Raw genomic sequence first — 12,064 nt, forward strand, 5'->3', positions numbered from 1 at the left:
ATGTAGAGGTAAGCTTCATTTGAAATGCTTTTCTTGTAACCAGATAGGACACATCGCTATAAACTATCCTAATGGTGATAGCAAGGACAAACTGGAAAGGTTCAAGAAATTCAAAGGAGGAAACCAAAGAAACTATTTTGTAGCAATTGATAAAGGTGTCATGGATGAGGAATCAAATGATGAAGAAAATGAAGATATTGTGTTTGTTGCAGACAAGGAGGATGTGTCAGACAAGAAAGCTCTTGTCTACCACTTTGATAATTTCAATGAGTGGATTATTGATAGTGGTTGCTCTCACCATATGACTGGTGACCGGAGCAAGTTTATATCCCTAGAAGAGTATGATTGTGGTGTGGTTTGTTTTGGTAATGATGCACCATGTATGGTCAAAGGCAGAGGGTCCATCTCTCTAAATGGAAAGAGTAGTCTTGACAATGTGTATTGGGTGGAAGGTCTCAGACAAAATCTATTGAGTGTTGCCCAGTTGAATGACAATGGACTCACTTTGGAATTCAAAAATGGAGTGTGAAAAATCAAAGGAAAGAATGGTGAATTGATGGCCACTGGTATGTAGACCAAAGGTAAATTATTTCAACTGAATGCAAATACAAGTACATGTCTTATGGCTAAGTTTGATGATAGTTGGATATGGCATAGGAGACTCTGCCATGTAAACTTTGATAACATTATGAAGGCTAGTAAGACCAAGGCAATTAGAGGATTACATGTGCTGAGCAAACCAAAAAATCCTTTGTGCAGAGAGTGTCAACTAGGGAAAATGTCTTCCTCAACCTTCAAAGGTAAATATTTCACTGCTGACAATTTACTTGATCTTGTGCATACTGATTTGTGTGTTCCTATGAAGACTAAGAGTGTGCAGGGAGATAGGTATTTTATTATTCTTATAGATGATTTCTCAAGAATGATGTGGGTCACATTCTTGAAGGACAAATCTGAAGCTTTTGGAAAGTTCAAAGCCTTCAGAGCCCAGATAGAAAAGAATGGTACATGGTCCTTGGTACCTAGACCGAAGCATAAAATGTCATTGGTACCAAATGGGTTTTCAGAAATAAGCTGAATGAAGATGGGATAGTGATAAAAAACAAAGCCAAATTGGCATGTAAGGGGTATGCTCAAGAAGAAGGAGAAGACTACGGAGAAACCTTTGCTCTAGTAGCCAGATTGGAAGGAGTTCGTATGCTTCTTACATATGCATCTTTTAAAGGATTCAAGGTATACCAAATGGATGTAAAATCTATATTCCTAAATGGAATACTTGAAGAGGAGGTGTATATAGAGAAAACAGATGGGTTTTCCCTATCAGAAGACAGTGACATGGTGTGTAGGCTACATAAAACCTTGTATGGACTAAAGCAAGCACCTAGAGCATTGTAAGAACGCTTGCACTCACATCTTGTGAAGATTGGATTTGACAGAACAAGTGAAGATATCAATATCTACTTGAAATTAGAAGGAGATCAGATTCTGATCTATAAAGTATTTGTTGATGACATCATCTTTGGAGGAGATAACAAGATGATTCATGATTTTGCCGATGAGATGAAGAAGGAATTTGAGATGTCACTCATAGGGGAGATTAAGTTCTTCATTGGACTACAGATTCAACAAATGAAAGATGGAATCTTTATTACTCAGTCCAAGTATGTCAAAGAGGTGTTGAAGACCTTTGGCATGGAAGATAGTAAACCGGTTGGTACACCAATGGTGACTGGTTGTAAACTATCAATAGAAGATGACTTAGCACTGGTAAATGAGAAGGAATACCGATCAATGATTGGTAAGTTGCATTATGTAGTGCATAGCAGACCAGACATTGTACATGTAGTGGGTATTACCGCTCAGTTTCAGCAAAGCCCAAGAGAATCCCACTTAGTAGCAGTCAAGCGGATTCTTAGATGTTTGAAGGGAACTATTGACTATGGGTTATGGTATCCATACAATAATGATTTCAACCTGAAAGTGTTCACATATGTTGATTGGGTTGGTAATGTTGATGACCAGAAGAGCACAACCGGTGGTACATTCTTTCTCAGTGGTAGACTGGTCTCATGGATGAGTAAAAAGAAGAGTTGTATCTCTCAGTGTATAGTAGAAGCGGAGTATGCTGCAGCTTTTATGAACTGTACCCAAACTATTTGGATGAAGCATATATTGAATAGCTTCAAAGTTCCTTTATTTGAACCGGTAAGTATATTATGTGACAATACAAGTGCAATTAACATTTCCAATAATCCAGTTTTACATGCTAGAACCAAGCACTTTGAACTCAAGTATCATTTCTTGAGGGAAAAGGTTCAGAATAAAGAGGTGGTATTGGAACATTTTTCCAGTCAGGAGCAGTTAGTAGACATATTCACCAAGCCTCTAACAAAGGCTACTTTTACCTATCTAAGAGGTGAGTTAGGGGTGTTGCCCCTTCAAGAGGTAATCTGAAGGTTTGTGCTCCACATCAATCAGATCTTACTTTGCTATATCTTCTCAGGATTGATGTGTTGAAGGATGCTACTCCTTAGGGGAGAAGCATAGTGGAATAAGGAAGCTTTTGCCTCCACTTTGGCATTGTTGTCAAAGGGGGAGAAGATGTGAAGTGGAAAAGATATCTGCAGTATTAAGGAGACGATGCGATGCAGAAAGAGTGATATCTTTGTATACTGCCATCAATGCCAAAGGGGGAGATTGTTGGCATAGGTGCAAGAGTATGATGACATGATGATATTGTATGTTGTCATTGATGTCAATATGTTGAGAAGTGAACCAGTATATTGAAGTTAAGCAACTAGCAAAGAGAACCGATATGGTGGTGTAAACTAGTATATGTGCAATAAGTGAAGCAGTATGCTTGTCCAAGTGAACCGGTATGATGTTGTGAACCAGAACCGGTATGTCAGAACAAGAACCCATACATGGAATGTGGTAGGACTACCGGTTGGTAGTCTTAGCTTCAGGGTTTCCGATTGAAGTGTTCCAAGCCCGATGACATTGTGTGATGAGTTATCATTGTAATGGAGATCAGATCATGTTGCCACGCCAGTCTCGTGCATGTGAAAGATCTTGCATGAAGAAGATTGATCCTATCTACCTCGGGAATGTGCGAAGTCTTTGCAAACAATGGAGAACGCGTGATGGGTTATCGCCTCCATGAAGCAGTGAAGAAAGGATGATGGAGAATGTCTTGAGATCTGTTCAAAACCGTTGTATTCAAATGCAAAGTGCTCAATGGTCAGGATTGAACCGATCAATTGCTTAACCTAAGTGTTTAAGGGTTTAGGGTTTATGTTGCTGACCTATCTGTGTTCTATAAGGTCAATGTTGTGTTTCATGTTGAAGTTGTTGGAAAATGTTGTGTGTGTATCTAAGTGCAGAGATACATGATTCTTGCTAGACCAGATAAGAGGATTGATACCTACATAGTGTGTGTATAGAAGGAAGGAACTAAAGCAGATCTGCATTGGCATTGAGTGCTATTACCAGATCATTGTAATTTTTGTTGATCTTTATCTACTTCAACAATTGGAAAATCCCTTAACCGGGTAGCTTTAACTAGCTTGCTATAAATCTTTTAATAGGGTGACTCTAAGCCATTGAGTTCATAAAATCCTCTGATAAGGTAACCTCTAATAGGGTTTAACCCTTAACTGGGTTTTCTAGCCATCCCTTAATCAGGTGATCCCTAACAGGATCGGTTCCTAATAGAACTTGTTGTAACAGTCTTTAACTGGACTAGGCTTCTAACAGAGCAGACTTCTAAAGAGTTCAAAATAGCTTGTGGGTATTCATCCCCACCGTGGTTTTTCCCAGTTGGGTTACCATGTGAAAAATGTGTGTGTTATATGTGATGTCTTTTTCATGTGATGCTTTGTTGTTTTCTGTCAAGTGGTGAATCATGTTGATCTAGCAAGTTATTATATTTTTGATGATAGATTATTTGTTTATGCATAAGGATAAAGTGGAAATGAGGAAGTAGGTTGTGTGGAAAGCTAAGAAGATTGACCAGTTCATGTCTTTCACAGTTGCACTATGTTTAACCGGTAGTAGTCTGGTTTGGACCGGTATTGGAGATTGCCAGTAGTTTACTATCTGCAATCAAACTAGTTTAGGAGAAGTTTTTGTGCCTATACTGATTCAACCCCCCCTCTCAGTACTAGTTTGGTACTCACTTTTCATCATTGAGTTATCAGATGTGGGTTCACATTCTTGAAGGATAAAATAGAGGAATTTGGTAATTTCAAGGCATTCAGGGCCTTAGCTGAAAAGGAGAGTGGAAAGAAGATAAAGTGCCTGAGGATGGATCATGGCAAAGAATTCACTTCTGAGGAATTCACTAGATATTGTGAAGAGAATGGTATCAAATGACAACTTTCTACACCAGGGACACCACAACAGAATGGTATTGCAGAAAGAAACAATTGGTCAGTTGTTGAAGTTTCTAGGATGATGCTGATACAAGGAGGTGTAGCGAAAATGTTTTGGAGAGAAGTTCTCAGCACAATTGTCTACACAATGAATAGGATTTTGGTAGGAAAAGACTCCTTATGAATACTGGTATGGTAGATCACCTAATGTTGGTTATTTTAAGATTTTTGGTAGCAAATGTTTTATTAAGAGAGGTGACTATACTAGCAAGTTTGAGGCTAAAAGTGATGAAGGTATATTTCTTGGTTATTCCACCAAGAATAAGGCCTATAATTGTTTGAACAACCAGACACATAGAACCATCGAGAGTGCTGATGTTCAAGTGGATGAGTATCCTAAAGTCTCAAGGGAAACCAATGTAGAGAAAAAAGATTAAGACCCTTGCATTTTTTTTTGGAACCAAAACCTATGAAACCTGAAACTAGTAAAGTGAATATAGATGTACCAATTCAACTAGAACATGTAGATTCAGAAGAAAATGATGATAATGAAGATGAACCTAAAGATAATGATCATGTTATTCCAAGGTATGTGAGACTAAACGGAAGAAGAATCAGATAAAATTCTTGCATGATCTCTACTATTGAGCCTAGAACTACTAAGGAAGCATTTGGAGATGATCATTGGGTTAAAGCTGTGGAGGAGGAGCTTGAACAAATCAAGAAGAATAACACATGGACTCTAGTACCCTGACTGATAAATAAAAATGTAATAGGTACTAAGTGGGTTTTTTGGAACAAGTTGAATGAAGATTGTATTGTAGTTCACAACAAAGCTAGATGAGTTTGCAAAGGTTATGCACAAGAAGAAGGAGAAGATTATGGTGAGACTTTTGCACCAGTGGCTAGATTGGAAGGTGTCAGAACTTTACTAGCTTTTGCAAATCATAAAGGATTCAAAGTATATCAGATGTATGTGAAATTTGCATTTTTGAATGGAATACTAGAAGAGGAAGTATACATTGAGAAGCCAGATGATTATGCTTTAACTGAAAAGAAGGACATGGTATGTAAGTTGCACAAGGCATTATATGGATTAAATCAAGAACCAAGAACAAGGTATTGAAGGATTCATTCACACCTAATGAAGATAGGATTTTAGAGAACCGGTGAAGATAGAAACATATATCTCAAATCTGAAGGAGATAAAATACTGGTTAGTGAAGTGTTTGTAGGTGAAATCATATTTGGAGGAAATGATGACATGAGCAATGACTTTGCAAATGAAATGAAAAGTGATTTTGAAATGTCTCTAGTGGGAGAGGTAAAGTTTTTCATAGGTTTGCAAATACAACAAATGAAGAGTGGTATTTTCATCACATAGGCTAAGTATGTGAAAGAGGTATTAAAGACATTTGGTATGAGTGACTGTAAACTAGTTGGGACACCAATGGTTATAGGTTGTAAGTTGTCTAAGGAAGATGAGGCCACATCTCTTGATGAGAAAGAGTACAGGTCAATGATTGGAAAATTGCACTATGTTGTTCACAAGAGACTGGATATAGCTCATGCAGTTGGTCTAGTTGCAATATTTTAGAAGAATCTGAAGGAAACACATTTGATAGCAACCAAGAGGATTTTTTAGATATTTGAAAGGTACTGTTGACTATGGATTATGGTATCCATATGAAGAAAAATTTGATTTGAAAGTGTACATAGATGCAGATTGGGCAGGTAATGTTGATGACCAGAAAAGCACAATCGGTGGAGCATTCTTTCTTGGAGGAAGACTTGTTTCATGGAGTAGCAAAAAGTAGAGTTGTATTTCACAGTCTATTGCTGAAGTTAAGTATGTTGTAGCTTATATGAATTTTACCCATGCTATCTGGATGAGGCACATTTTGGAAGGTTTCAAGATGAAGTTTATAGAACCTGTAAAGATCGTATGTGACAATACCAGTGCCATAAATATTTTAAAGATCCCTGTCTTGCATGCACAAACCAAGCACATTGAATTGAAGTATCATTTCTTGAGGGAAAAAGTGCAGAGTAAGGATGTAATCTTAGAGCATGTTTCTACCAAGGAGCCACTTACAGATATCTTTACTAAACCTCTTCCTAAGACTACTTTTGAGTATCTTAGAAGTTAGCTAGGAGTTGTACCCCTTCATGAGGTAAATTGAGCATGATGTAGATTACATCAGTCCCAGAGCTACTTGCAGAATTTTGTAGCAGGATTGGTGTACAAGTGGAGTTATTCCATAGGGGGAGCATCAAGTTGTAGGTTGTTAATGCTAAATAGTGAAGTTTTACATTGCATGTTTTACTTTCTATTTGGCATTGTTGTCAAACAGGGAGAAGAACTATGTGATTATTGTGAGCAAGACTGTATAATTGACAGAGGCAAGATATACAACCAACTTGTAACTGTGGACAAACTAAAGACAAGATGAAGACAAGGAGAGTACATGGTAAAATGTAAATTAGGATTCCTATTCACAATCACAACAATCAATGGTATTGATATTTGTATTGCCATCAATGCCAAAGGGGGAGATTGTTGGCATTTGCATGAAGATTTCATTAATGATATGTTATGTTGTCATTGATGTCAATTAACCAGTAATGTTATTGTTATAATGATGTTTTGTAATAGTAGGAAGAGCTAAGTGAAGGAACTATAACCGGTAGGTAAGTTTATGGAGTGAACCGGTATTGCTAAGTATTAGAGAGTTGAACTGATAAACCCTACCTATTATTTTGATAAACCCTAACTGATTTAAGTTTGATGAATTGGTTATATTGGTTTATGATCTGATGAAGAGAGGTAATGATTATGACATGTATGCATATTTTATGAAGAGAGTTTCAAAGTGATTTTGGCGCGTTGAGGTAACGGTTTTTTGTCTTGGGAATGAGAAAGTATATTGCATGTAATGCAATATGCATGATGAGTTATTGAGTTCTATGAAGCGGTGATCAAGGAGTGGTCGACGCTTAATCCAATGGTCATACCTGAACTGACTTGTTTGTAATCTCTATGAGAATTAGGTTTTTGTTGTGTTATCGACCTAGTTGATTTGTTTATAAGGTCGATGAGTTGTTTAGTTTGAGTGTGTTGGCAAAGTTGAATTGAGTGTGTTGTTGCCGAATCAAATGATGTACATGCAGTTTGAGTAAAGGCATATAGGAGCATGAAAAGGATCTGAACAAGCAAGTGAAGTGCTATTCAAAGAGATCATCAAACTCTTGTTATTTGCAAACAATTACAATAGTTAAATCCCCTAATCGGGTAAGCTATAAAAAGTTTGGTTCTACTCAAATCCTCTAACAAGGTGATCCATTAGCTTATATTCTAAATGGTTTACCAAGGTTACTCCTCACAGGGTATTGCTTCTAACAAGGCATTATAGTCAATCCCTTAACCGGGTGGTCCCTAACAGGATCTGTTCTTAACATGACTTTTTTTAAAACTTTAACAAGCTTGGCTCCTAACAAGGTGAACTTCAGAAGAGTTCAAAATTCTTGTGAGTTTCATCTCACTGTGGTTTTTCCCATTTGGGTTTCCACATCAAAAATATTGTGTCAAGTGGTGAATGTTTTTGTGGTTATGTTTTTAAGGTTGATTTTCTTAACTACTTATTCCACTTTGATAAGTCATGATAACCAGCAGCAATATGAAATGAAATTTTACTTATGTCAGTAAAAGTATTTGGATGGTTATGAGTTTCAAGTTGTTTACTGTTATTTGTTGTAACAGTCAATCAGTTTAGCTTGACAGTTTTTATCTTGACAGTGATATTGCATTAATAGTTATAAGTTTACATTGAGAAATTGATTTTGAGATTGGTGAAGTTTTATCTATTTTTCTATCAACTGATTCACCTCCCCTCTCAGTAGTAAACTGGATCCTTGTTATTTCATCATACTATCAGAGTAGTGGTCAAGAATAAAGCTAGACTGGTATGTAAAGGATATGCACAAGAGGAAGGTGAAGATTATGGTAAGACATTTGCACCAGTTACAAGACTGGAAGGAGTAAGGACTCTACTTCCATTTTCAGCATACAAAGGATTTAAGTTATATCAGATGGATGTTAAATCAACATTCCTAAATGAAATATTAGAAAAGGAATTCTATATAGAACAACCAGATGGTTATACTTTAACTTAAGAAAAGGATATGGTGTGCAAGCTACATAAGGCACTATATGGATTGAAACAAGCACCAAGAGCATGGTATGAAATATTTCACTCTCACTTAGTGAAGATAGGTTTTCAAAGAACTAGTGAAGACAATAACATATATCTCAAGACAAAAGGAGATAAGATAATGGCAAGTGAGGTATTTGTGAATGATATCATTTTTAGAGGTAATGATGATATGTGTCATGACTTTGCTAATGAAATGAAGAATGAATTTGAGATGTCACTAGCAGGAGAGATAAAAAATTTCATAGGTTTTTCAAATCTAACAAATGAAGGAAGGAATTTTTATCAGACAATCCAAGTACGTGAAGGAAATATTGAAAACTTTTGGAATGGGAGACTGTAAACTAGTTGGAACAGCAATGGTTACATGTTGTAAATTGTCAAAGGAATATGATTCTGCATCAGTTAATGAAAACTACATTATGTTGTCCACAACAAAATAGACATTGCTCATGTAGTAGGATTGGTTGCCAGATTTCAGAAAAGTCCGAAGGAGACTGTCATGCCCAAACTTATGGGCAAAAATGGAACAACAATTTTTTTTTAAACAACTTAAATTAATTAAATAGACTACATTAAAAAGAAATCAAATAATTTTTGTCTTAACTAAGGGTTAACTCTGGGTTAAATAGAGTCATTTACTAAAGTTGATTTAATTAACTAAATCAATATGGTGACAATAATTAGAGAAGATTGTCCAAGGGGTTGAGCTTAACTGGTTAAAACACTAGGTTCTCACTGTGGAGACCCAAGTTCAATTCCCAATAGGGACATCTGAAGTGGAATTCTAAGTTGTGACTCTTGGCCTTCCATAGGATGGGCCAGGTCTTGGGGTCAATCTAATCAATAATAATAATAATAATAATAATAATAATAATTCAAAGATATGTAATGGGGATGGGGCCCCCTACTGTGTCCCCACTAGTTCATAGCTCTAGTCAAAAGCTATTCAGGCTTCGACCAATTACCGATAAAAAATAAAATAAAATTAGAGAAGACTAATTATTCCCTAAGAGGGTCATCGCAACTTAATTTAATTAATCTAATTAATCTAATTAATTTCCTCTAATTAAAATTGAGAGATATTAAATATCTCAATCACATTTAAAATACTTAAGGCTAAATAAAATGATGATAATATTATCTCAAATTAAAATTAATTAATTGAGCGCACGCAAATTCACTTTTTAAATATAACCATTAAGGTTAACTAATTCAATGATGATATTTGCCAAATAAATATAATATATATTAAAGTCAATTTTAAATCCCCTAATACATTTAAATTTCAACTATTAATAATTGGCCAATAATGACTTCTTAGGCTAGAATTCGCATCAAAACAATTAATAAATTTCTTTAATAAATTCCCCCAAATTAAATTTAACGTAACATCCATATTTAATTAAATATGAAAAATTATCTATATAATATTCTCATTAATAACCCTTGGTTAATAAAATTAATTCAATTATGCGATTAATATATCTATATAAAATTAATCCCCAATTTTAATTATGCCTTGATAAAAAGACTATATTAAAATTAATTTTCTCCTTAGTCAATATTAGGAGTTTAAATTAATTTTATAACTAAATGGGGGGGAATTCTTTTTTTTCAAATTTCAAAAAGAATTCCCCCTCTTCTTATTTTAATTATATTTAATTGTGAACCCTAATTAGGGTTGAGTTATCCCTTTACTTTATTTTAAAAACAATTCTAATAGTTCATTTTTCTTTTGTAAATGCTAACCCTAACCCGACTATGGGCTAGGGTTGCATATCTTATTTTCTTCTTTAATTTTATATGCTAACCCTAACCCAAAAATGCGTTAGGGTTGCATATTTTAACATTTCATCTTATTCCTTTTTTTTGCTTAGGGTTTTGGGTGTGTGTGTGCTTGTGTTTTGTGTGTGTGTGCAGGGTTCGCAGTGGCAGAGGAGGCCGAAGAATCGACGGAGGAAGGGCGTCGAGGGGAGAGAGGGAACCGAGGGAAAGGGAGGTGGCTCACAGTCATAATTGCCCATGACTACGGGTCTCGGCCCACAACCATGGCCGCTCATGACTGTGGGTCTCGGCCCACAACCATGGATGCCCACGACTGTGGCTCTCGTCCCATAGCCATGGATGCCCACGACTGTGGTCGTGGCTCACAACCATGGACGCCCATGATTGTGGGTCGCTGCTCACAACCATGCCATCCATGATTGGGGTCGCGGCCACAGTCATAGTCACCTGCGATTGTGGGTCACGGCCTTGGTCGTGACTCCACGCCCAAGCCTGGTCTAACATACACCCAGAAAATTCTTATTGTATATTTTTTTTGTAAGTTTATTTCGAGCATAATATGTATATATATATATATATATATTTTCATATATACATAAATTTGTAAATGATAGGGAATAAAAATATCGGATATATTAATTAACTAACATTTTATTTTCCAAATGCAGCATACATATTTGATCTTTATATATATATATATATATATATATATATATATATATATATATATATATATATATATATGAAAATCTAGAAGACATGCATGATTGTAGAAATAAAAACCAGAAACTGAAATTGACATGTATTATTTTCTTTTCCTGAATACGATGTTTCAGATATATATATATATAGATATACATGAGCATATTTATTCTATTTATTTACATAATATAGAGAAATAACATAATTAAATTAGTTTTTCTACTATCATGCATTTTCTAGATTTATATCTTTAGCAGAAATGAATTATTTTACAGCTGCAACTAACCATTTCTAAAATCCATTGATTTATAACAGCAAGGTAAAATGCAATATTAACATCTATTTATTTTTCTTCTTTTTTCTTTACATGTATATTTTTTTTTTTAGCATGAAAACAAAAATAACTTAAACAGAAAACAACTTTCATTCTTTTCCGCATTAATATTTTAAAACAAAATATAACATCATTTTTTTCTAGCAACTATAACAAAACAAAAATTAATCCAAAATGCATTTATTTTATTAAAAAGATCAACACTTCAAATAAAATACATATATTACATGGTAAAACTTAGTCAATAATACATTTTCCTTTCTGCAATATAAATACAATAGAAAACTCTTTTTTTTTTCTTTCTTTCCTTTGCAACTAAAATACAAAAATGAAATCTTTTTCTACAACTAAATACAAAAATGAACCCTTTTTCTACAACTAAATACAAAAATGAACTCTTTTCCAAGCTTTCCCTTCTAGGTCTTTTCCAAAGCAACCTGCAATATAAACTTAAGGTTGTGACCATGAAGGTTCACCTCCCAACCTAGGCTTACTAGAAGCCACCCCTAAGCTAGGAGAATCAAGGGCTAGATGAGAAACAAACAAACAAACACAACAAAAACACTCCCAAACCAAGGTTTAAACAATGTCACTTATGTGACTTTTTTTAAGAGGGGTGAAGGTGGACTAAATACCCTTGAGGAGAATTCTTTAAA

This window comes from Cryptomeria japonica, chromosome 7 (assembly GCF_030272615.1).
Source record: "Cryptomeria japonica chromosome 7, Sugi_1.0, whole genome shotgun sequence".
Lineage (NCBI taxonomy): Eukaryota > Viridiplantae > Streptophyta > Pinopsida > Cupressales > Cupressaceae > Cryptomeria > Cryptomeria japonica.